We start from the raw sequence: 22,760 nt of genomic DNA, 5'->3' as shown, positions 1-22,760 counted from the left end.
TGTGAATGTACTTAGTGACACTCGATTATACACTTGGAAATGATTAAAATGATAAATTTTATGTAATGTATATTTTATCACAATGTTTTTTTAAGGTAAGAAATGGATTTATTTAGAGAGAAACACACTCCACAGACATAGTGTGGGCCATCTCAGAAGGTGAGAAAAGGCCTATCACAGTTTTTAAAAAGAATATTGTGCCGTGTTCCTGGTCAAATTGTCCCCAAATTCATCTGTTAATTCAATGAAATCCCAATCAGAATTCTGGAAGGGGTGTGTGTGTGTGTGTGTGTGTGTGTGTGTGTGTGTGAATGAGAGCCATCAGGGTGAGGGTAGAGTGTTTTTTGTTTTTGAAATTTTTTTTATTGAAGTATAGTTGATTTACAATGTTGTGTTAGTTTCAGGTGTACAGCAAAGTGACTATTTTTTTTTCAGATTTTTTTCCATTATACTTTATTACAAGATATTCAATATAGTTCCCTGTGCTATACAGTAGGTCCTTGTTGTTTATCTATTTTATATATAGTAATGTGTATCTGTTCATCCCAAACTCCTAATTTGCCACCCCCCCCCCATGGTTTTCATGAACATGGTCAAAAAAGACTTCTCTGAGAAGAAAATTGGCTCCTAAATTTCCATAGCACCACCCACACTACTGATTGGCTCAAGCCCTGAAGCTTGATCCTCTTCCCCCACCAGGCCCCCCAACACACAAAGGGGACGGGGCATGTGCTTTCAGCTCCTGATTGGCTCTTGCAGCTGTGCATCAACTCCCAAAGCTTCATCTGCCTCATTGATTGGCTGTGGACTACTAATCCATGCAGTCGCTGATTGGCTATGAGAGAGGCCCATGCAGTAGCTGATTGGCTGCCGGGTAGATGCGTACAGCGCATGCGCAGGAGGCACACAGCCTGGATCCAGAGCAGTTTCCACGTGGCACTGAGCTGCAGCCTTCCACTTGCAGACAGGCCAGGGCATCAGGTCCCGCGGGGTCTCACGGGGCCTCACGGGGCCGCGCTGGGCCTGTTGGCTTTCCCGTCAGTTATTGAGTGTAGAACCTGCGTTGGGACTGTCCAAACTGGGCTTCCATGAAAGTAGGGCATCTCTGTCAGTCCGAGTGACCTTGGGCAGCTAGGCAGCTACGACGTCAGTGAGGTCTCCCAAGGTGGCTGTCCGGCCTGAGAGGCCCCCGAGATCCCCTTAGTCAGAAAGGCCAATTCTGGATCAGATTGGGAGGCTCCCTGAGAGCTAGCTCACCAACTAGCCAGCCAGTTCACTGGGAGCCTGTCTCTGTATTTGTCAGCCTGCCACCAAGTGGGTCACCCAGTCAGCCTGAAGGGGAACTAGGGGGTCACCAATATCAGTAAGATCGCCAATCGGTGTGTCGATGGAGGATCAGGCTAGCGCCCTGATGAGTCAGCAGTTAGTCCCCTCGTAAATCATTTAATCAGCTAATCAGATCATCCGCCCCCTTCACAGCCTGCCCTGTTAATCAGTCAAATTAGGCTCCCTGTAGATCAGCCTCTTAATAAGTTAATCCCCCTACAAGGCACTCAGTCATTAGTCACACAGTTATCCCGCGTGTTGTAAACCAGCTAATCAGTTTCACTGTTAGTCCTTGGTTTCTCTAGAAAATTCGTTTCCCAGGCAACATAAGTAGGTCATCCAAAATTCAGTCCCGCCCTTAGGAAGTCTGGAAAGCCCTTTGCATTACTTACGTTCTGCTGAGGGAGGTGTGCTGAGGATGAAGAATCTCCTGGAACCCTTGGAATGAGAAACAAAGGTAAAATTGGGAGGAGAAGTGATGGATGAAGGGCAATAGAAGGGCAGGAAAGAAAAGAGGGTAATGAGGATTCATCCCATATATCTCTAAAGGCTGGCACAGAGGAGCAAGAAGAAATCAGAATTTTAGAGCAAGGCTGATCATCACATCTCAAACAATCAAGCCCACTCATGTTACAGATGAAGAAATAAAAGGAAAACCAGAGAGAGGGATATAGTTGACCAAGGTTATTCCGTGATTTAATGGCTAAGCCTGGGCCAGGACCCAGACAGGGCTCGTTCCAACACCCAAATGCAGTTTTAAATCAGAGAACGGAAAAGGAAAAAAAAAAAAAAAATTGGCAGTGCAAAAAGGGAATGGTTGTGGGGTGTGAAGAAGAGAAAATACTTCACTACCTGGAAGCCTGGACAGCATCTTATTTATGTAAGTAGGAGAAAGGAAATCTGTTTTGACATGTGGGGATTAAGGGTTGGTGCAGAGTCCACTCAAAGGGATCCTGTAAAGCATGTAGAAATATGGAACAGGAAAATGGGTGGGGGTGGGGGAGAGGAAATAAAATATTAGAAAAAAAAAGAAAAAAAGCAGAGATCTGGCTCTAAACCAGAAAAACAGTGGAAACAGAAAGAGAAGACTTCCCTGGTGGTGCAGTGATTAAGAATCCGCCTGCCAATGCAGGGGACACGGGTTCGAGCCCTGGTCCGGGAAGATCCCACGTGCCGAGGAGCAACTAAGCCCGTGCGCCACTACTACTGAGCCTGCACTCTAGAGCCCGCGAGTCACAACTGCTGAGCCCGTGTGCCACAACTACTGAAGCCCATGTGCCTGGAGCCCGTTCTCCGCAACAAGAGAAGCCACCAACAATGAGAAGCCCGCGCACCGCAACGAAGAGTAGCCCCCCACTCACCGCGACTAGAGAAAGCCCACGCGCAGCAACAAAGACCCAACACAGAAAAAAAATAAATTAAAAAAAAATTAAAAAGAGAGAGCGAAAAAAATTGAAGTATAAGAAAAAAGGGGGAAAAAAGAAGAGAGAAAGAAAAAGAAAGGAAAGCAGAGCTCTGGTTCTAGAACCAGGAAAAAACAAAAAAAAAAGGAAAGCAGAGAGCTGGTTCTAACACCAGAAGAACAGAGGTGGAAAAAAGTAGTCCCAATTCAAATGCTGAGAGAGGCCAAGTAGGTAATTTAATAAATAGTAACTAACATTTATTGAGTGTATACTATGTAAGGCTCTGTCCTAGTAATTTGTTTAATCCTAAGAACGACCCCATGAGACTCAGGCCCTTGACAGAGCACAGAGTCCTAACCACTGGACTGCCACTTTTTTGTGTGAAATAGCCTGATTTTTAAATGTTATCCCCCCCACAAGAAAAAAAGTTGATTTAATAAATTAAGCTTTTAGGAGGCCAAACAAAATCTATTTATGGGTCAAATCCAGCTTGGGTACCACCAGTTTGCAACCTCTGATGCAGAGACCAAGAGTGATGGAACTGACTTACCCAGAATCTTCAGAAGCGGGAGACAAAGATTAGGCTTTCTGACTCCTGGTCTACTTCCAGGAAGAATCTGAAACACTTAGGAGCCCTCCCATGGCTTCCCAGGAGAGGGTGGAGACAGTGACCAAAGGAACTGGGTTCTGGCGCTGTCCCAAGCCAGCCACTTACACCCCAGGGACCTGCGAGCTGCTCAGAGTGATGTTGAAGGAATCCAAACTGACACACTTCCAACAGCGCCACATCATGGACACCATGAAACGAGGAGACACTCTCCCCCTACAGTGCAGCCCAACTTCCAGCTAGAGGGTCTTGCCTTCCAAGCCGCCGGCCTCAGCCATCTGCTTGCCTCCCATCCAGGCTGCCCAGTCCCACCTCCGGACTGCCAGCGTGTGCCAAGACAACGGGGCCTACAGCTGGGAGCAGCTGAAGCCTCAAGCCACCCGAGATCTGGAGAAGGAGAAGCGAAGACTCCGAAATATTTTTGCCACCAGGAAAGAGCCAGAGGAATGGAAAAGAAAGCCCCTCCTATGCGACAGGAGGGCCCGGCCCCTGAGCTGGACTGGTGTGAAGAATTCGTGAAGGAAATCCAGGAGAGGAAAGAATTCCTGGCTGACATGGAGGCCCTAGGGCAGCACAGACAATACCGAGGTCTCATCCTTACTGAAATCTCCCAGAAACTACAGGAAATGGAAGACCTTGACCACAAGAGGAGTGAGGAACTTAGGAAGGCTCTTGCCACCACTTAATCTGCCTCCGGAGGGGAGCGGGGGAACCCAACCTCCACCACTGGAGCCCACCCCCTTGCCAAGCAGGGTCATCCCCAGGTCAGCCCACCCACCCCAGCCTTCAGCCATGTAAATGGTTGTATAGCACTGCCCCCACCTAGGGTACCCTGGACATAGATAGCACCCTAGAAAATGGACCATGTCTCAGAAAATGAGCTGATTCTCCTTGAGACTCTGCCCAGGGATTCTCAGTCAGCTGAGCCTCTGAGACCAGTCACAAATACAGACACATACACACACACAGTGACTCTTTTCTTGGGGAAAGAGCCACACACACAGTGAAAGAAAGGATCCAAGTCTCACCATCTTGGGTGTGTGTCTAAGGGCATCCACTGGGCCCCCTTCCCTCCGCCTCCCCGACTGCGTGTCCCTGTGTCCAGCACATTAGGTTTCCTGAACTTAGTAATGAATATGATTCTTTTCCTCCTACCTGTCTTCGGACCTACTTATTTGACTTCTTACAGTTTGGGGCAAACTTCTTACAGTTTGGGGCAAAGATTTAACCAGTATGATCAACTGGCTAATAAAACATATTTAACATGAAAAAAAAAGAAGAAGAAAAGAAAAGGAGGAGGAGGAGGGCAAATTAAACCTGAAGCAAGCAGAAGGAAAGAAATAAGAGAAAGCAGACATCAATTAAATTAAAAACAGAAGCAACTGACACTGCAGAAATACAAAGGATCATGAGAGATTACTACAAGCAACTATATGCCAATAAAATGGACAACCTGGAAGAAATGGACAAGTTCTTAGAAATGCACAACCTTCCAAGACTGAACCAGGAAGAAATAGAAAATATGAACAGACCAATCACAAGCACTGAAATTGAAACTGCAATTAAAAATCTTCCAACAAACAAAAGCCCAGGACCAGATGGCTTCACAGGCGAATTCTATCAAACATTTAGAGAAGAGCTAACACCTATCCTTCTCAAACTCTTCCAAAATATAGCAGAGGGAGGAACACTCCCAAACTCATTCTATGAGGCCACCATCACTCTGATACCAAAACCAGACAAAGATGTCACAAAGAAAGAAAACTACAGGCCAATATCACTGATGAACATAGATGCAAAAATCCTCAACAAAATACTAGCAAACAGAATCCAACAGCACATTAAAAGGATCATCCTCAATGGTGAAAAACTGAAACCATTTCCACTAAGAAAACACTCCCATTTATCACTGCAACAAAAAGAATAAAATATCTAGGAATAAACCTACCAAAGGAGACAAAAGACCTGTATGCAGAAAATTATGAGACACTGATGAAAGAGATTAAAGATGATATAAATAGATGGAGAGATATACCATGTTCTTGGATTGGAAGAATCAACATTGTGAAATGACTCTACTACTCAAAGCAATCTACAGATTCAATGCAATCCCTATCAAACTACCACTGGCATTTTTCACAGAACTAGAGCCAAAAATTTCACAATTTGTATGGGAACACAAAAGACCGCGAATAGCCAAAGCAATCTTGAGAAAGAAAAATGGAGCTGGAGGAATCAGGCTCTGGGACTTCAGGCTATACTACAAAGCTACAGTAATCAAGACAGTATGGTACTGGCACAAAACAGAAATTAGATCAATGGAACAGGATAGAAAGCCCAAAGATAAACCCATGCACATATGGTCACCTTATCTTTGATAACAGAGGCAAGAATATACAGTGGAGAAAAGACAGCCTCTTCAGTAAGTGGTGCTAGGAAAAATGGACAGCTACATGTAAAAGAATGAAATTAGAACACTCTCTAACACCATACACAAAAATAAACTCAAAATGGATTAAAGACCTAAATGTAAGGCCGGACACCATCAAACTCTTAGAGGAAAACACAGGCAGAACACTCTATGACATAAATCACAGCAAGATCCTTTTTGACCCACCTTCTAGAGAAATGGAAACAAAAGTAAACAAATGAGACCTAATGAAACTTAAAAGCTTTTGCACAGCAAAGGAAACCATAAACAAGACGAAAAGACAACCCTCAGAATTGGAGAAAATATTTGCAAATGAAGCAACCGACAAAGGATTAATCTCCAAAATTTACAAGCAGCTCATGCAGCTCAATATCAAAAAAACTAACAACCCAATCCATAAATGGGCAGAAGACCTAAATAGACATTTCTCAAAGAAGATATACAGATTGCCAACAAACACATGAAAGGATGCTCAACATCACTAATCATTAGAGAAATGCAAATCAAAACTACGATGAGATATCATCTCACACCGGTCAGAATGGCCATCATCAAAAAATCTACAAACAATAAATGCTGGAGAGGGTGTAGAGGAAAGGGAACCCTCTTGCACTGTTGGTAGGAATGTAAATTGATACAGCCACTATGGAGAACAGTATGGAGTTTCCTTAAAGAACTAAAAATAGAACTACTGTACGACCCAGAAATCCCACTACTGGGCATATACCCTGAGAAAAGCATAATTCAAGAAGAGTCATGTGCCAAAATGTTCATTGCAGCTCTATTTAAAATAGCCAGGACATGGAAGCAACCTAAGTGTCCATCAACAGATGAATGGATAAAGAAGATGTGGCACATATATACAATAGAATATTACTCAGCCACAAAAAGTAATGAAACTGAGTTATTTGTAGTGAGATGGATGGACCTAGAGACTGTTATTCAGAGTGAAGTAAGTCAGAAAGAGAAAAACAAATACCATATGCTAACACATATATATGGAATCTAAAAAAAAAAAAAGGTCATGAAGAACCTAGGGGCAAGACGGGAATAAAGATGCAGACCTATTAGAGAATGGACTTGAGGACACAGGGAGGGGGAAAGGTAAGCTGGGACAAAGTGAGAGAGTGGCATGGACATATATACACTACCAAACGTAAAACAGATAGCTAGTGGGAAGCAGCCGCATAACACAGGGAGATCAACTAGGTGTTTTGTGACCACCTAAAGGGGTGGGATAGGGAGGGTGGGAGGGAAGGAGATGCAAGAGGAAAGAGATATGGAGACATATGTATATGTATAATGATTCACTTTGTTATAAAGCAGAAACTAACACACCATTGTAAAGCAACTATACTCCAATAAAGATGTTAAAAAAAATTAACCTTCCAGAATTGGAAACAACTAAATTTTCAATAAAGTGGCTTTTTCATTAAAAAAAAAAAAAACAGAAGCGATACAGAAAAATCGGTTGAAACCAAAAGTTTATTCTTTAAAAAAAAAAAAACTCAATAACATTGATAGACCTTAAGGAAACTGACTGAGAAAAAGAGAGATGACACAAATTTTGAATACCAAGAATGAAAGAGTAGTTATAACTACAGATCCTAAAGACATTACAAGGATAATAAGGAATATATTTTTCAGAAGAGAACCTTTCTAAGCACTGGGAAGGACACAAAGATGTATTTGATGTAGGGCCTTTTCTCAAGGAGCTGATTCTTGGATAGATTCCCTGGTAGGGTATTTCATCAGTTTCCCAATGAAAGCAGTAACCAAATGAAGAAGCGTGCAGTAGACTGTGCAAATTTGTGTAGCGGCTCCACAAGGCTGTCAGGGAACAAGGATCCCTATACTGTTGTCAATAATTTCCTCAGTCTGTGGCTTTGATCTACATGGTTCCTCACGGTCGCCAGATGGCTGCTCCGCTTCCCGTATCGCATCTATATTCCAGGGAAAAAGAAGAAGAAAAGCAGCAAGAAGAAAGTAACAGTGCTAATATCAGAAAACCCGAACTCCCCAAACGACTCCAGCAGATAGCCTCAGACATTTGGTATTTCAAGTAAGCAAGTCTCTCAAGATATTTGCGTAATAATAAATCTAACAGCAGAGTCTGTGGTTTTATTTTTGCATTGTTCACGTGGGAGAAGAGAACAGTACCGTCCTACAGACAGGTATACAATTTAAGAAACAGAGATGTCAATTACAATGTTATTGTTACCAGAGCAAAAAATTATCAAGTAAGACCACTGGTCAGAATTCCATTTTATTGGGATATCATTTTCATAAGACATGGAATAATTTCTAATGTCTTTGGAGTATCGTAAGACTGCTTTGTTTGAATTGTTCTTCCAAGGGTGGACTTATATCAACAGAGAACAGAACAAATCAGTACCAGTCTTGAATATTCATATGAAACTGTATATTGCAGAGGAGAACATAAATTATGTTCTTATAAACATTCTCGGTTTTGCACAATATCAAATCAGATTCCCAGAACCTTTTTATGACACAAAACCGTATCTTTTGATTTATAGCTGCAGGGGAAGGGAACATCTTCAATTCTTTCTGAGACACATTTCCTTTATCGTGAACACTTATTTTTAAAAAAATAGAGCTGTCAAATTTCATTAGCTAGTATTATATGCAAAAAACAGACCTTCAGAGCTCAATTGTGATGGCAAAAAATGGGGTAACGGCCGAATGGACTTCTATTTGGTGATAATAATTTAATAGCATTTTTCTTGTACTTGTTTCATTGGCCAGAACTCTGTCACGTGGCCAGCCCTAGATGTAAAAGAGGAAGGGAAATAGGGTTTTTTTTTAAAACTGATAACATCACCACCTGAACAAATTTGAAATAATAAGAACATACAAGACGGTAGATATCAGGCCACTCTTGGGTTCTGCCTGAGACATTGCTCTAAAAGAGATGAATATATATAAGTGCTGAAGAAAGTCTGAGAAAGGAGGCTTTTTTGTGGTTGTGAGGATCCAGGAAGGCTACCAGGAGGAAGTTACATTTGACCTGGGCTAGAAAGAGAGGTATGATTTGAATGTGGGCAGAGGGGAGAGTTGCAGAAGGATGCCATGAAAAAGGCGGTGGCCCAAGTAAACATACAGAGGTAGGAATGCACGGAGTAGATGTGGTATATATGTACACATACTTGTTTCTCTTAAGCTTGCAAAGAATGGCAGAAAGGGGAGCAGTAGAGATAGGGCAAGTGGGAGCCCAAATCATGGACAGCCTTGATGCAAGGCAAGGGAGTTTGGAATTTATCTTGCCAGCCGTAGAAATGTCTTTTATCACTCAAATGTCTCTTAAATATACCCCATCCTCTCCACCCCCCATAGCCACTGGGCCAGCTCAGACCACATCCTCATTCTCTAGAACTATTGCTTCCTCCTCAATGCAGACCATAGAGACCTTTATAACATCCACACCTGTTGCCTGCCCCCCCACCATGGTTCAAAACGTTTCCATGATTTCCACGACTTCCCCATTGACTTGCGAAAAAGCCCAAGCTCCTCGGCCTGGCATTTGAGACCCTTTAAAGGGAGAAGGGGCTGGGAGTGAAGACTAGAGGAAAGAGAAGAAGGAAGACATGGTCTTGAGATTCCACAGAGAGTCACGGGGAACCTTCCCTGTCCCTGTTCCTGAAGCTGCTCAGCCTCTGGTCCCATGAGGCTCCTAATTCACAGGTGGATGGACCTTAAGGGTGATTGCAGAGATAAGAATACCCAGTAAACAGGGCTCCCCGGTCTGGGAAGATCCCACATGCCGCGGAGCGGCTGGGCCCGTGAGCCATGGCCGCTGAGCCTGCGCGTCCGGAGCCTGTGCTCCGCAACGGGAGAGGCCACAACAGTGAGAGGCCCATGCACTGCAAAAAAAAAAAAAAAAAAAAAAAAAAAAAAGAATACCCAGTAAACAGTGAATTTATTTCTACCTCCACCTTCTGCTTCTAACTGCTTCTCCTCTCCTGATGCATTCCAAATCCTGCCCTCCAGGACATGTGGATCTGAGATCAAGAGTCAGCAGCATAATAGGTCCTGATCCTCTCTTGTCCCTGAGAACCTGTTGGTGCTGATGGTACTACCACTGTTACGGTTGGGTAAGTGGAACGCGAGGCCGGGTAGGAGGTGGTTGAGGAAGCCAAGGAAGTGCTGGGATGGGTGTGGCTGCGGGGGTGGAAGCTGGGCTGGGCTGAGGTCAGGTGAAGAGGTGATGACCTAAAGAATGATAAATAGTACGTAATAGACATCTTCCATGTGCATTTTCTGTGCTTGCCATTGTGACCCACCCTGTGTCCCATTTTCTCTACCCAACAACTCCCTGAGGAATTACAGTCCCCATTTCACAGATGAGGAAACAGTCTTTGGGAGGTTAAGCAACTTGGCCAAAGTCACTAGAAATTTAGCTAGTGGAGTGCTCAGCTCTTCTGACTCCTAGTTCCATTTTCATGCTGTGCCCAGGCCCTGTAGAACCCAAATGATCAATGTATCCACATCTGCTCTCTCAACACCATCACCTGTGCTGTGGGTGCTGTTAAGTCTTGGAGAAGACAAAAAGCATGGTGACCCAGAACCAAGTGTATCGAGATCCCCAATGTGATGAGCTGGGGACTGGACTTCACGTGTGGGAAGCCAGGGTCCAGCCTCATGCTGTTACTCTTTTCTCTATGACCTCAGGCAGGGTCCTTAATCTCTCTCTCTTTTTTTAAAAAAAATAAATTTATTTATTTTAGGCTACGTTGGGTCTTGGTGCGCGCACGGGCTTTCTCTAGTTGTGGCGAGTGGGGGCTGCTCTTCGTTGCACTGCACGGGCTTCTCCTTGCGGTGGCTTCTGTTGCTGCGGAGCACAGGCTCTAGGCACGCGGGCTTCAGTAGTTGTGGTGCACGGGCTCCGTAGCTGTGTCTCGTGGGCCCTACAGCACAGGCTCAGTAGTTGTGGCTCACGGACTCTAGAGTGCAGTCTCAGTAGTTGTGGTGCACGGGCTTAGTTGCTCTGCGGCATGTGGGATCTTCCCGGACCAGGGATCCAACCCGTGTCCCCTGCATTGGTGGAGGATTCTTAACCACTGAACCACCAGGGAAGTCCCTGTACCCATTTTTCTGATTTGAGAAACTACGCATCCGGAGCCTGTGCTCCGCAACGGGAGAGGCCACAACAGTGAGAGGCCCACGTACCACCAAAAAAAAAAAAAAAAAAAAATCAACAGCAAACCTTCCCCAAAGCCTACCACATTTATTTACATTCTTTATTTCCTTCCTTATGATTCTTCCAGTTAATTCAGCTCTGTCAGTTTTCTTGATACAGACGCTTACATCATTACATTTCAGCCATTCTTCTTTTCCAGTTTTCCATTTAAGGCTATAAATTTCCCTGTAAGCATGACTGTAGCTGACTCTCACAAGTTTTACTATAAAGTCTTTTATTATCTTTTGGTTTAAATATCGCGAATTTCCATTATTATTTTTTGACCCATAGAGGTTTTTTTAGCGGCATCAATATTTTCTAATAATCCTCTTATCTTTATTTCTATTTAAATCCAATAAGGTCAAAGAATATGCTATGCATGATTTCAGTTCTTTATTTCTTCGTGACAAAATTTTTGTTTAGTTTATATAAATAAATATTCCAATGTGGACTTGAAAAGACTATGCATTCTACGCTTGTGGAATGCAGTGTTTTATATAAATATTATATATATGTACATGTATATATGTGTATATATATATATATATATCCTTTAAAGCAAATTTATTAGTCATGTTGTTTAAATCTGCTCGAGCTGTACAGTGACTTCTGCCTGGTGCCCTTCCCTACACTTCATCTTCATCCCTGAACCCCTCTCTTACCTGGCTGACGTTTACTCATTGCTTAGGACTCAGCTCACAGCTCTTCCATCATGTGCTCCAGGAAACCTTCCCTGGTACCCGGGCTGGGTGCCTTTTCAGGGCCCTCATAGCCATCTGGGCCTTGGGGTATTAGCACTAAAGGTTTCACTCTGATATGACTAAGTGTGGATATCTTTTTTTGTCTGTTGTTATATTTGTTTGGCCTCTTTAATCTCTGCTTTGGTGTCTTTTATCAGTCCTGGAAAAGTCTCAAACATTCTTTCATATATGCCTCTGCCCTTTCCTTTCACTATGGGATTCTCATTTAATATTTGTCAAACCTTCTTTCTCTTTTTTTTCCCCTCTAACCTTGTCTCCTGTATTTTCCAAGGACATAGACAAGTAAACAAGTGCTGTGTTAGAGGCCGGCATAAGGAAGATACTAAGGGAAACTTACCCCATCTGTATCTCCTTATCCCTTGGGAGCAAGCATCAATACTGCCCAGAAATCCCTCAGCCTACCTCTAGTCAGCCCTTCCCAACATAGCACTCTGTCAGTACTACAAATGTTTTCCTTTTCCCCCCAACTCTCTTATCTCCTCCCCTCTCACTCTTAGCAATAATGTTTCCCTACTTCGCAGGAAAAAAGCAGCTCCCCAAACCTACAAAGTTATTTACCACTGGCACTGATGATTTGCTCCTTGCCCTTTTCAGAGAAAGAGGCATCCCTCTTCCCGTCCAAGGTTAGCCCTACCTCCTTTGCTTGGGAATCCATCTCGTCCACACTTCATTAATCATTCCTCCTGTCTCTTAAATTATCAATCACCCTCTCTTCACTGGCTCTTTCTCTGAATTATATAAGTATGTCCAAATCTCTCCCACCTCAGCCCCACAAACTCCTTCTACGTACCATCCAGTGTTTTGGGGTTTTTTTTTTTGGTTTTTTTTGAGAGAGAGAGAGAGAGCTGACGTCCACTTTCTGATTCTCATCACCCTCACATTCTCCAGTCCACGTCAATATGCTCTCCAGCACCATGCCCCTGAAATGACATTGTCTAAACCAACCAGTCATCCTTATTCTCAAAATCCAATAGCAGATGTTCTTTTTCTGGTTCACCTTTAAGTGACATTTATCACTGGGTGGCCATTTGTGATTGGCTCCTACCCAGTGGCTCCTCTCCGGAGAGAAGAAATACGGCAAAGCCATCTGCTGAAAGTGATGTGGGTGGGAGCAGGGGTGAGGGGTAGAGAATGAAGAAGACGGACAGTGTTAGGCGCGGTTAGGATAGCCACTGAGGAGAATCACTGGGATCTGTACAAGGACAAGGACAACACTTGGTGAGCAGCAGCAAAGGCCCAGCAGTGACTGGAGATTATTAATTTTTTTTGGAGATCATTGTTAGTGGCAGTAAGCGGCATTGCCCTGTGATGTTTCCTCCCACCAGTGGTCATCGGAAAGACAGAGTAGATGGTGGCATTGATCTAGGTTTGGGTCTTTGCAGGCAGGGTCCCATGGAAGGCTGATGGGGTGGGGGAAAGGGAGGCAGGGAGGCTGGAAGGACAGAGCACTTCAAGTGGGCAACCAGTTGTACCCTGTGGGGTTGGGAAGGAAGGGAAACCAAGAGGGTCTTCACAGGTGCTAGAGAACATGGTGTCTTGGCCTTGAAGTTTCCACCTGTGGGATCAAAGAAGAGGAACATGAGATTGGAATGAGAGCACAGGAAAGCTGATGGAGGAGAACCAGGGAGAGCATGGGGCATTGGGGTTCATATTTTCACAGGTGGAAATCTTTGGAGGATAACGGAAGCTTGGTGGTTACGAAGGGAGATAAGTCGCAGTAGTCAGAACTCTTCCAGTTGTGGGTGACAAGAGCTGAACTCGACACGTTCAAGAGAACTCGACAACAGTTCTGGTTGCTTTGTTGTCATAATCCCCCCGGCCCTACTGCTTAAGCCATGATTTTAAGCCATGATCGTTTTAACGTATCTTACAATTTCATGGATCAGGAATGTGGGTGGGACCCAGCTGGATGATTTTTCTGCCCTCCTGTGGCAGCTACTGAGGTCACGTGGTGGTAGTTAGCTAGCAGCTGGGCTGGGCTGTGGCATTTTGATGGGGACAGTCAGAAGATTGCTGGGCCCCTCCCCCTTTCCAAGGAGTCTCAGGGCCTCTCATCGTGGTCTCTTCCAAGGCGTACGTTGCCAGTCCCCTTTAGGGCTAGACCTGGAATTGACAGTGTCATTTCTGCCATATTCTTTTACAAAAAGTCGTAAGCTAGTCAAGATTCAAGGGGAGAGGAAATAAACCCCACCTCTCCATGGGAGGAGGGCCAAAAACTTACAACTGTGAAAAGACTAAGGGGACTCTCTGTACACTGATATGCACAAATATGCCAGGAATATTGAGAAAGAAAAGGGATGCAGAAGAGATTTCTCTAGGGAATGCCCTGATGGTCCAGTGGTTAGGACTCCGTGCTTTCACTGCCGAGGGTGTGGGTTCGATCCCTGGTCGGGGAATCCCACAAGCTGTGCAGCACAGCCAAAAAAATGTTTTTTTAATTAAAAAAAAAAAGATTTGTCTATAAAAAAAATTGCATACATATCGAGACTTTAGGGGGGCAGGAGAGAAGCAGAGGGAAGGCACAGTCATGAAGGGCCGCCAGGCTGGAGGGCTGGGGGACTTTGTGCCAGGGGACACCGGGGAGCCATGGGAGGGCTGTGAACAGGATGCTGGGAAGAGGGTCCAGGCCAAGAGAGTAGGGACTTGTATCCCCATTTGAGGGGAGGCGATGCTGCTCACAGAACCAGCAAACGGAGGGAAATTGGGTCTTCTGGCCCCCAGCCCAGGGCTCCTGCTGGGAACCAGGGGGAACTGAGCACAGCGTTAACCACGGGGCTCATTGCCTTAGAATGAAGATGCGTAAGTGGTGGGAGGAGAGCCATATTCCCATGGCCAATGAGGCCCTGATCTTCAAGAAACCAGAGCTGCTGGAGGAGCCAGAAACACCCAAGGAGTCTGAAGCTGAAACCTCACCTGCTTCTGTTACAGGTTAAGTCCCTGGGCTGGGCTGCTGCACAGCTGAGGCCACCAGAGGGCACTCGTTAGACACAAAGATTCCCAGAGCCCCCGGGTACCTGGCAACCGGCCGGGAGAACCAGGGCTCAGCCTTAGCAGAGCATCTGTCCGCTTCTTCAAGCCGAGGCCCCATTCCAGTAGCCAAGCCCCCTGTGCCCCAGATGGTGACGACCCTGAGGGGTCCCAGCCCCACCTGCTGCCCCGCCCACAGGCAGCCCTTGCCCCACCAGGAAAGGAGAGCAAAATCTAGAAAGGGGCTTATGAGTCCGCTTGTGCTGCCATAAGAAAGCACCACAGACTTGGGAGCTTAAACAACAGAAATTTATTTTTTCACTATTCTGGAAACTGCAAGTCCAAGATCAAGGTGTGGGCGGGGTTCATGCCTTCTGAGGCCTCTCCCCTTGGCTCGCAGACAGTCATCTTCCTCTTGTGTCCTCACGTGGTCATCCTTCGGTGCAGGTCTCTGTCCTATTCTCCTCCTTATGAGGGCACCAATCCTATTGGATTAGGGCCCACCCACGTGACCTCATTTCACCTCATCTCTTTAAAGGCCCTGTCTCCAAACAGAGTCACATTCTGAGGTGCTGGGGTCTAGGGCTTCAACGTACGGATGGGGTGAGGCGGGAAGGGACACAATTCAGCCCATGACAGAGGCTTCAAGGAGCTAATGGGATCCCTCCGTTTGTGGGAGACCCTTAAAGGGGAAGGGGCTTGCCCACGGCAGAGGGACGCCAGGATCTGTGTCTCCCACAGTCTAGGGCTCTTGAGAGCGAAAGAAGACCGCAGACACGTGAACTCCAGGACAGATCAAGCCCAGCGCGTGGCTCACAGCCGCCTAGATCCAGTGGCCCCGGGAAGACCTGCATAGACCCGCAGGGCAGGAGCGGCGGCTACCGTTCAGAAGCTAAGGCCAGAGGCCCTGCTCAGCATTCACCCATCCACTGGGCAGACACCCCCCTAGGCCTCCTGTCAGCCCACACACCTGCTCCCTGCCCTGGAGGAGCGAGGTCTGGACCGGCCTGAGTCACCCAGGAGCACAGGTGAAATACAAGAACCCTGTAGGGGACAGTACTAGGCTATGGACTGTTACCATGGCAGAGGCCCCATGGGGCCCTGTGAACCAGAGTGACAGTGGCCACCAACCACGTCCAGCCCCAGCATTCTACAGGGAGAGAAACCGAGACCCGTAGAAGGGAAATGAGACCCTATAGGTCTCTCTGCAGGGACTCTGGGGATACTCCCCATTCCCACATGGCAAACGGGGAAACTGAGGCTCACCGCGCCCCAGGCCACACAGCAAGACCTTGCCCTGCTCAGGACCCCTGGGTCCCTGGAACAGCTGTCCGGGTCCCTGATCATTTTCTCCTGACCTTATAAGCCTCCAGTGCAGAGGCTGCAAACTCAAGCCCACAGGAGCCAGGCAGCCTGGGGGGACCGCATCCACCTTGAGAGCAGGTGCCCCACCTGAAGGGGCCGCCCCGCAGCCGCCGTCTCCACTCCCACGCCTTCCACCACCCACCCGCCCCGAGCAGCTATAGGATCTCTATGGCCGGATCTGCGGGGGGGTTTTCCCCAGAGATCCAGATTTCCGTGGGAAATTTCTGGATTCAAACATGTTGGTAATCGAGACCGTGTTTTTTAAAGAACAGCATGGTCCCAGGAAAAGCCATATGTGGGCCTCTCATTTGCAAATCTCATCAGAAGCACAGACGCAGAGGGGTCTCCCTTGATCTCAACCCAACCCCTGCCAACAGGAGGTGTCCTTATTCAGAATTCAAACACCTCAGGCCAAGCGCAAACAGAACCCCGGGCTCAGGGCTGCGAGGATGAGAACGAATTCCCGGTGGAGAGGGAAGATCCAGGAAGTCACTCAGTCGTGCTGCCACAAACGTCCCCGGAGGCCTCCTGTGTGCCAGGCCCCGGAGTGAGGGCACGGCGATGAGTCGGATCCAGGTCCTTGCCCGCAACGAATACAGGTTGTCACAGCCTGCGTGGTCAGGGGCTGTGTACAGGGAGCCTCTGGGAGGGCGGGGGGCCGGCACTGGGGAAGGGGGGCTTGACCTCACCTGGGGAGCTGGAGCGTTGCCACCTGAGCTGGGAGGGGTGATGGCAGTCCAGGCACAGTAAGACACAGGATCAAAACCAGGGGGCTTGGAGCGCTCCAGCCAGGGCAGGGCAAGCAGAGTGTCTTGGCAGGGGGCAGACGACAGGGAGAAACAAGCCAGGAAAGGTGCCACTGGCTGGGCCTGGATGAGGCTCCCTGCAAACAGCCCTCAACCTTCACCCAAGCCACTCTCAGGCGAATCAAGGAGGGCTGTGCCTGGCCGGCTCCCCCCACCCTCCAGGACGAACCGGGTGGAGAAGCCAGAGCTGGGGTATTGCATTAAAAAAAAAATTATATATATGCAGCTTATGAGCTTATGACCTGCTAACTGGGGAGGCAGAAGCCACCCGTACGGGGCTGGCACATGGCTCCCTCAGCGTCCAACTCCCGCTTTGGGGAAGGTGCGGTTTCAACAGCACCCGCACAATGCTGAGTAGCGTCACAGGATTTTGGTGACTTACAGATCCTAGACGCAAGAGGGCGCGGTTGAGCCGGGGAAGGGCAGTCCTCCATCCCGGGGCACTGGCAAGCCCGAGATCGCAGGGTAGCAGCACCTATTACTTGTAAGGTGGTTGGGGCCAGGTCACTAACTGTTCACAGGCTTAACTCTAAGTGGTTATTTTTTTTTTATAAATTTATTTATTTATTATATTTGGCTGCGTTGGGTCTTCGTTGCTGCGCGCAGGCTTTCTCTAGTTGCGGTGAGCGGGGGCTACTCTTTATTGCGGTGCACGGGCTTCTCATTGCGGTGGCTTCTCTTGTTGCGGAGCATGGACTCTAGGCATGCGGGCTTCAGTAGTTGCAGCACGCGGGCTCAGTAGTTGTGGCTCGAGGGCTCTAGAGCTCAGGCTCAGTAGTTGTGGCGCACGGGCTTAGTTGCTCCGAGGCATGTGGGATCTTCCCGGACCAGAGCTCGAACCCGTGTCCCCTGCATTGGCAGGTAGACTCTTAACCACTGTGCCACCAGGGAAGCCCCCAAGTGGTTATATTAAAAGGTGTCTTGGGAAAAACAAAGCGTGAACTTATGGCGAGCATCCTACACTCAAGTCCTTATCTAATGTTCAGACTCCGGGTGTGAGCAGAGTTATCACACTATAAAACACCTAGACACAAGTGGGAAAAACAAAGGCATTTTCCTCAAAAGTTGTTTTTCTCATTGTAAGAACACACGTGGCAACATCCTTGAGTTCGACTTCAAAGACCCCACACTCCATCAGTTAGGGCCTCGTGGAGTCACGGAGACGGAATTCAGGAAAAATGAATTTTTCATTTTCCTCCTGAGTGGGCGGCAGGGTGGGGACAGCAGGGAGCCAGCAGCAGGTCCATGAATAAAGATGAGGTTGGAAAGTGGATCCTCTTCCAGGGCTAACCTTTTCCTCCAGAGTCAAGAGAGAGACACTAGAGGGCGCTAAGGGGTCAGGCACGGCTCCAACCCCAGGCTGTGTGACATGGGGCCAGGCACAGACTCTCTGCACCAGGATAAGAATCAAATGCTTGAAATGTAGTCGTGCACGGGGGGGGGCCCACGCAGAGGGCCCCCAGGAGCCTACAGCTCACCCCTTCTGAGCAGACATTTGCTGATGTCCACTGTTTTTCAACAATTCACGGGAAGGACTCACAGAACTCCGCAAAGCTCTCATACTCACGATTTATTGCAGCAAAAGGATAGAGATTAAAACTAGCCATGGGCGCTTCCCTGGTGGCGCGTGGTTCTAAGAATCCGCCTGCCAATACAGGGGACACGGGTTCAAGCCCTGGTCCAGGAAGATCCCACATGCCGTGAAGCAACTAAGCCCACCTGCCCCACATCTACTGAAGCCTGCGCACCTAGAGCCCGTGCTCCGCAGCAAGAGAAGCCACCGCAATGAGAAGCCCTCGCACCACAACGAAGAGTAGCCCCCGCTCGCCACAACCAGAGAAAAGCCTGCGCACAGCAACGAAGACCCAAGGCAGCCAAAAATAAATAAATTTTAAAAATTTACTTTGAAAAAAAGAGCTAGCCATGGGAAGAGCACGCAGGGCAGAGTCCCAGAGAGGCCAGGAGCCTCCAGTGGTCCTGTCCCAGCGGAGCGGGGAGTCTGCGTGATCTCCCAGCAGCAACGTGTGACAAGACACACAGAGTGTTGTCGACAAGGGGTGCTCACCTGAGCCTCGACGTCCAGGGTTTTATTGGAGGCTGGTTATGTAGCTCTTAGTTTCCAGGGCCACCGCCCACCAGGATATCAAGCTGATACCACATGACTCAAGGCATCTCCCATAAATCATACTGTTAGCATAGACTATCTGGTGTGGCCCCAGGTCCCCAGATAAACAAAGGCACCCTTATCAGGACATTCCAAGGGCTTAGAGGTTCCCTCCCAGGGGCCAGTCCTCTGTTTAAAATGGGCAGGGTTTGGACAACCCAGGCCTGCTGAGTTAACCCTTCACTGCACACCTGTCTGAGGCCAGTTGGAAGTGCAGGAGATGCAGGTGAGTCAGCCTAGATGAGGACAAGAGTATCCTCCTCTGAGAGATGATGGGACTCGGTGGTTTAGGCAGTTTAGTGCCGACCTCTGAGCCTTGGCATTTCCCACTCACAGGGCCCTTCCCTGCCCCTCCTACACCCCTGGGTTGACCTGGGTCCCAGTCTGGACAGGGGGAGGCCCGTCTCACCTCTGCATCCATGCAGTGCTCAGCACGGAGTGTGGCACCCGGGGGGCTCGGGGAAACATTTGCTACATGAGCAACAGAAGGAAGGAATGAGAAACAGTGAGGGAGAGACAGAAAGGTGGAGACAGAGACGGAAAGAGACAGATGGCAACTGAGGTGGAGAATGACAAGAAGGCGGAGACAGGGACATAAACCAGAGAGAAAGAAGGATGAAGGGGAGATGCACAGAGGGAGAGAAAGAGGAGATCACAGGAAGACAGATTTGTATAAACCTCCTCTGTCCCTTCAGGAGGTGATGGCAACAGCCATGATCATGGCACTGGCCAGGACTGAGTGACCCAAGCCCTCAGCCCTTATTCACTTAACCCAGCGGCCCTGCGGTCCGGTCATTGTGACCCTTTCACAGAGGAGGAAACTGAGGCCCAGAGAGGTTCAGAAGCCTCCCTATGGTCACACTGCAAACTTGTGAGATGGGAGCTAGGCCCTCGAGGATGAGGACGCTGAGCTTCAGAAAGGGGAGGCTCCTTCCCAGGGGCTCACAGCCTGAGAGGCAAAGCCAAGTCCATTCGGGTGCACTGCCGTCTCCTGGCTGCTCCTAGGAGCTGGGCCCATTAGGGCCACTTCTCCGCATCTCCGAGACAGGCTGGAGCTTGGTCCTCCTCCCCAGAGACGAACACGTTCTGGTGCCTCGTGTTTCCTCCCAGACAGGTGGGTCTCAACCAGGATCCATGCTGCCCTTCCCAGGGGACCGTCTGGGTTGCCACGACATCTAGTGCGTGGAGTCCTGGGATGCTGCTTAACACCCTTCAACTCACGGGGCAGCCCCCACCATAAAGAATCACCCAGCCCCAGATGTCAGCGATGCCAAGACTGAGAAAGCCTGTTCTAGAGGAATAGGATGGACCTACAAGCACATGTGTGTGTTACACATTTGCATGATGTACTTTGCTTCCTTTCACTCACAGAACACCACACCGTCTGTATCATTCACCTCACTCTTTACCAGCTGCCTATCAATGCATACAATGTATCAAACCAGTCCTTTGTTGAGTATTTAGGTAGTTTGTCCTCTGAGCACTGCAGACAATGCTACATTCAGCCGTTGGGCATGAATGAGAATACACCTGCAGGAGAAAATTCTGGATATGGACTTTCGAGGTTAAGGGTGAGGTACATAGTTTCCAGGGATGATGCCAACGTGACCTTCATAGAAAGGGAACCGATTTCACTCTTGTCGACAACTGCTATCGCCCACCTGGTGTGTTTCTGGGTCCTTTGAACTTTGCCTATCCAGTGTATGAAAAAACAGTATCTGTGGCCGTCAGAATCTTTATTTCACTTGTTAGGTATGAAATGAAGCATCTTCCACACTCCTGAACCTTCTAAACATCATTTTCAGGGGGCTTTAGGCCTCGACTGTGAAACCCCAACAGTGTTAGGACAGCAGGGGTCCTGGCCGGAAAGAGACAGCCACCTCCAGTGGGATTCCTAAATAGACTTTGTGATAAAGGTACCATTCACAGAGGTGCGAGCGGGGTTAGGGATACAGGGATGGTAAGGCTCCTAGGAACCAGGAACAAAAGGAAAAGATTCCTTCCAGGTTCTGCTGTGTCCTTGAGGAACTAGGAGAGAAATGGTGTCTCTGAGGCCTTATTGAGAACCGGAGCCGTGGCCAAGGGGCCACCTGACAGGCCCCAACGTAGGGCAGCGGGCAAGGACCAGAGCATTCTCCAGCCACCCTTCAGTGTTCTGCCTGTGCCTCCCTTTGGCCAGACCCCCCTTGAGGTCAAAGGGCAAGTAAGCTTGCAGGGTATGAGAGTTCCAGGTGCTCCACATCCTTGCCAACACTTACTACTATCAATCCTTTTAGCCATTCTAGTGAGTGGTCCTGATTTGATTCCCCTGATGACTAATGGTGTTGGGTATTTTTTTCAGGTGCTTATTAGAAATCCTCTTTCTGTGAAGTATTTGTCCAAGTCTTTTGCCCATTTAAAAATTGAGTGGTCTCTTTTGTTGTTGATTTGTGGGAGCTCTTTACATTGATATAGTCTGGCTATAAGTGCGTTATCAGGTACACATATGGCAAATGTCTTCAGCTGTGTCTACAGCTTTGAGGAATTCCTTTACTTTTTTACTTCTCTGCTTTTACTTCTCTATGTCTGTTTCCTCATCTGTGAAACAGAGGTAAAGATAAGACACACCCCCAGGGACATCGTAAGGCTTCAAGGAGAATGTAAAAATGTGCTCAGAAAGGTGCCTGCGTGTAGGAAGCGCTCATATTGTCATCAGGCCTGGGATGGGTCATTCCAGGAAGAGAGAACCCTGTCCTCAACCTAAGCCTCATCATAGTGAAGCCATAAATGACCTTTTGCCAGGACCCCAATGGATTTTGTACAGGGGTGTGTTGGTACAATGGCTCTCAGACAAAAAGTGCTGATTTGTAGTGTTTGCCAGTTGCCACCGTGTAAATACTTCCATCATGTCCAATTTCAGGCTAACCGTGGTTTAACATCCATTTTGAAAATTCCTGAAAACTTAACCATCAGTTCTCACAAATCAGTGTGGCACACCACCAGCTCTTACGCCACCTGGCTGTGTTACCGTAGGTGGGTCCCTTTCCCTCTCTGGATCTTCGTTCTCTCCATCTATCCAAATAGGGCTAGCAACTCATCAACCCATGCATACAGTACATATTTTCTGAGTACCTACGAGGTGTCAGTCACTGGGCTAAGCTCTGGAGATAAGCCTTGAACAAAAGCAGACAAAAACAAACAAACAAAACACCTGTCCTAGATGCTCGACATTGCTAATCACCAGAGAAATGAACATCAAAACCACACTGAGCTATCACCTCACGCCTGGCAGGATGGCTATCAGCAAAAAGCACAAATAACAAATGCTGGAGAGGATGTGGAGAAAAGAGAACTCTTCTCCACTGTTGGGGGGAATGTAAATGGGTGCAGCCACTGTGGAAAACAGTACGGAGGTTCCTCACAAAACTAAAATAGTACAACCGTATGATCCAGCAATTCTACTCCTGGGCATATATGCAAAGAAAATGAAAAACACTAATTTGAAAAGACACATGCACCCCAGTGTTCACAGCAGCATTATTTACAATAGCCAAGACATGGTAGCAACCTAAGTGTCCATCAACAGATAAATGAATAAATATTCATATATGTATATATACGAATACTACTCAGCTGAAAGAAAAAAGAATGAAATTTTGCCTTTTGCAACAACATGGATGAACCCGGAGGGTATTATGCTTAGTAAAATAAGTCAGACAGGCAAATACCGTATGTTATCACTTATATGTGGAAT

At 47.5% G+C, this 22,760-nt stretch overlaps 1 pseudogene; it reads left to right on the top strand.

Moving 5' to 3' along the window:
- The first annotated feature begins 3,369 nt into the window (after positions 1 to 3,369).
- Positions 3,370 to 4,022, top strand: LOC115847782 (UPF0193 protein EVG1 pseudogene; annotated as a pseudogene).
- Positions 4,023 to 22,760: the final 18,738 nt, after the last annotated feature.

The sequence above is a fragment of the Globicephala melas genome, chromosome 19 (assembly GCF_963455315.2).
Source record: "Globicephala melas chromosome 19, mGloMel1.2, whole genome shotgun sequence".
In the NCBI taxonomy this organism is placed as follows: domain Eukaryota; kingdom Metazoa; phylum Chordata; class Mammalia; order Artiodactyla; family Delphinidae; genus Globicephala; species Globicephala melas.
This window is presented reverse-complemented; position numbering and strand designations above follow the sequence as displayed.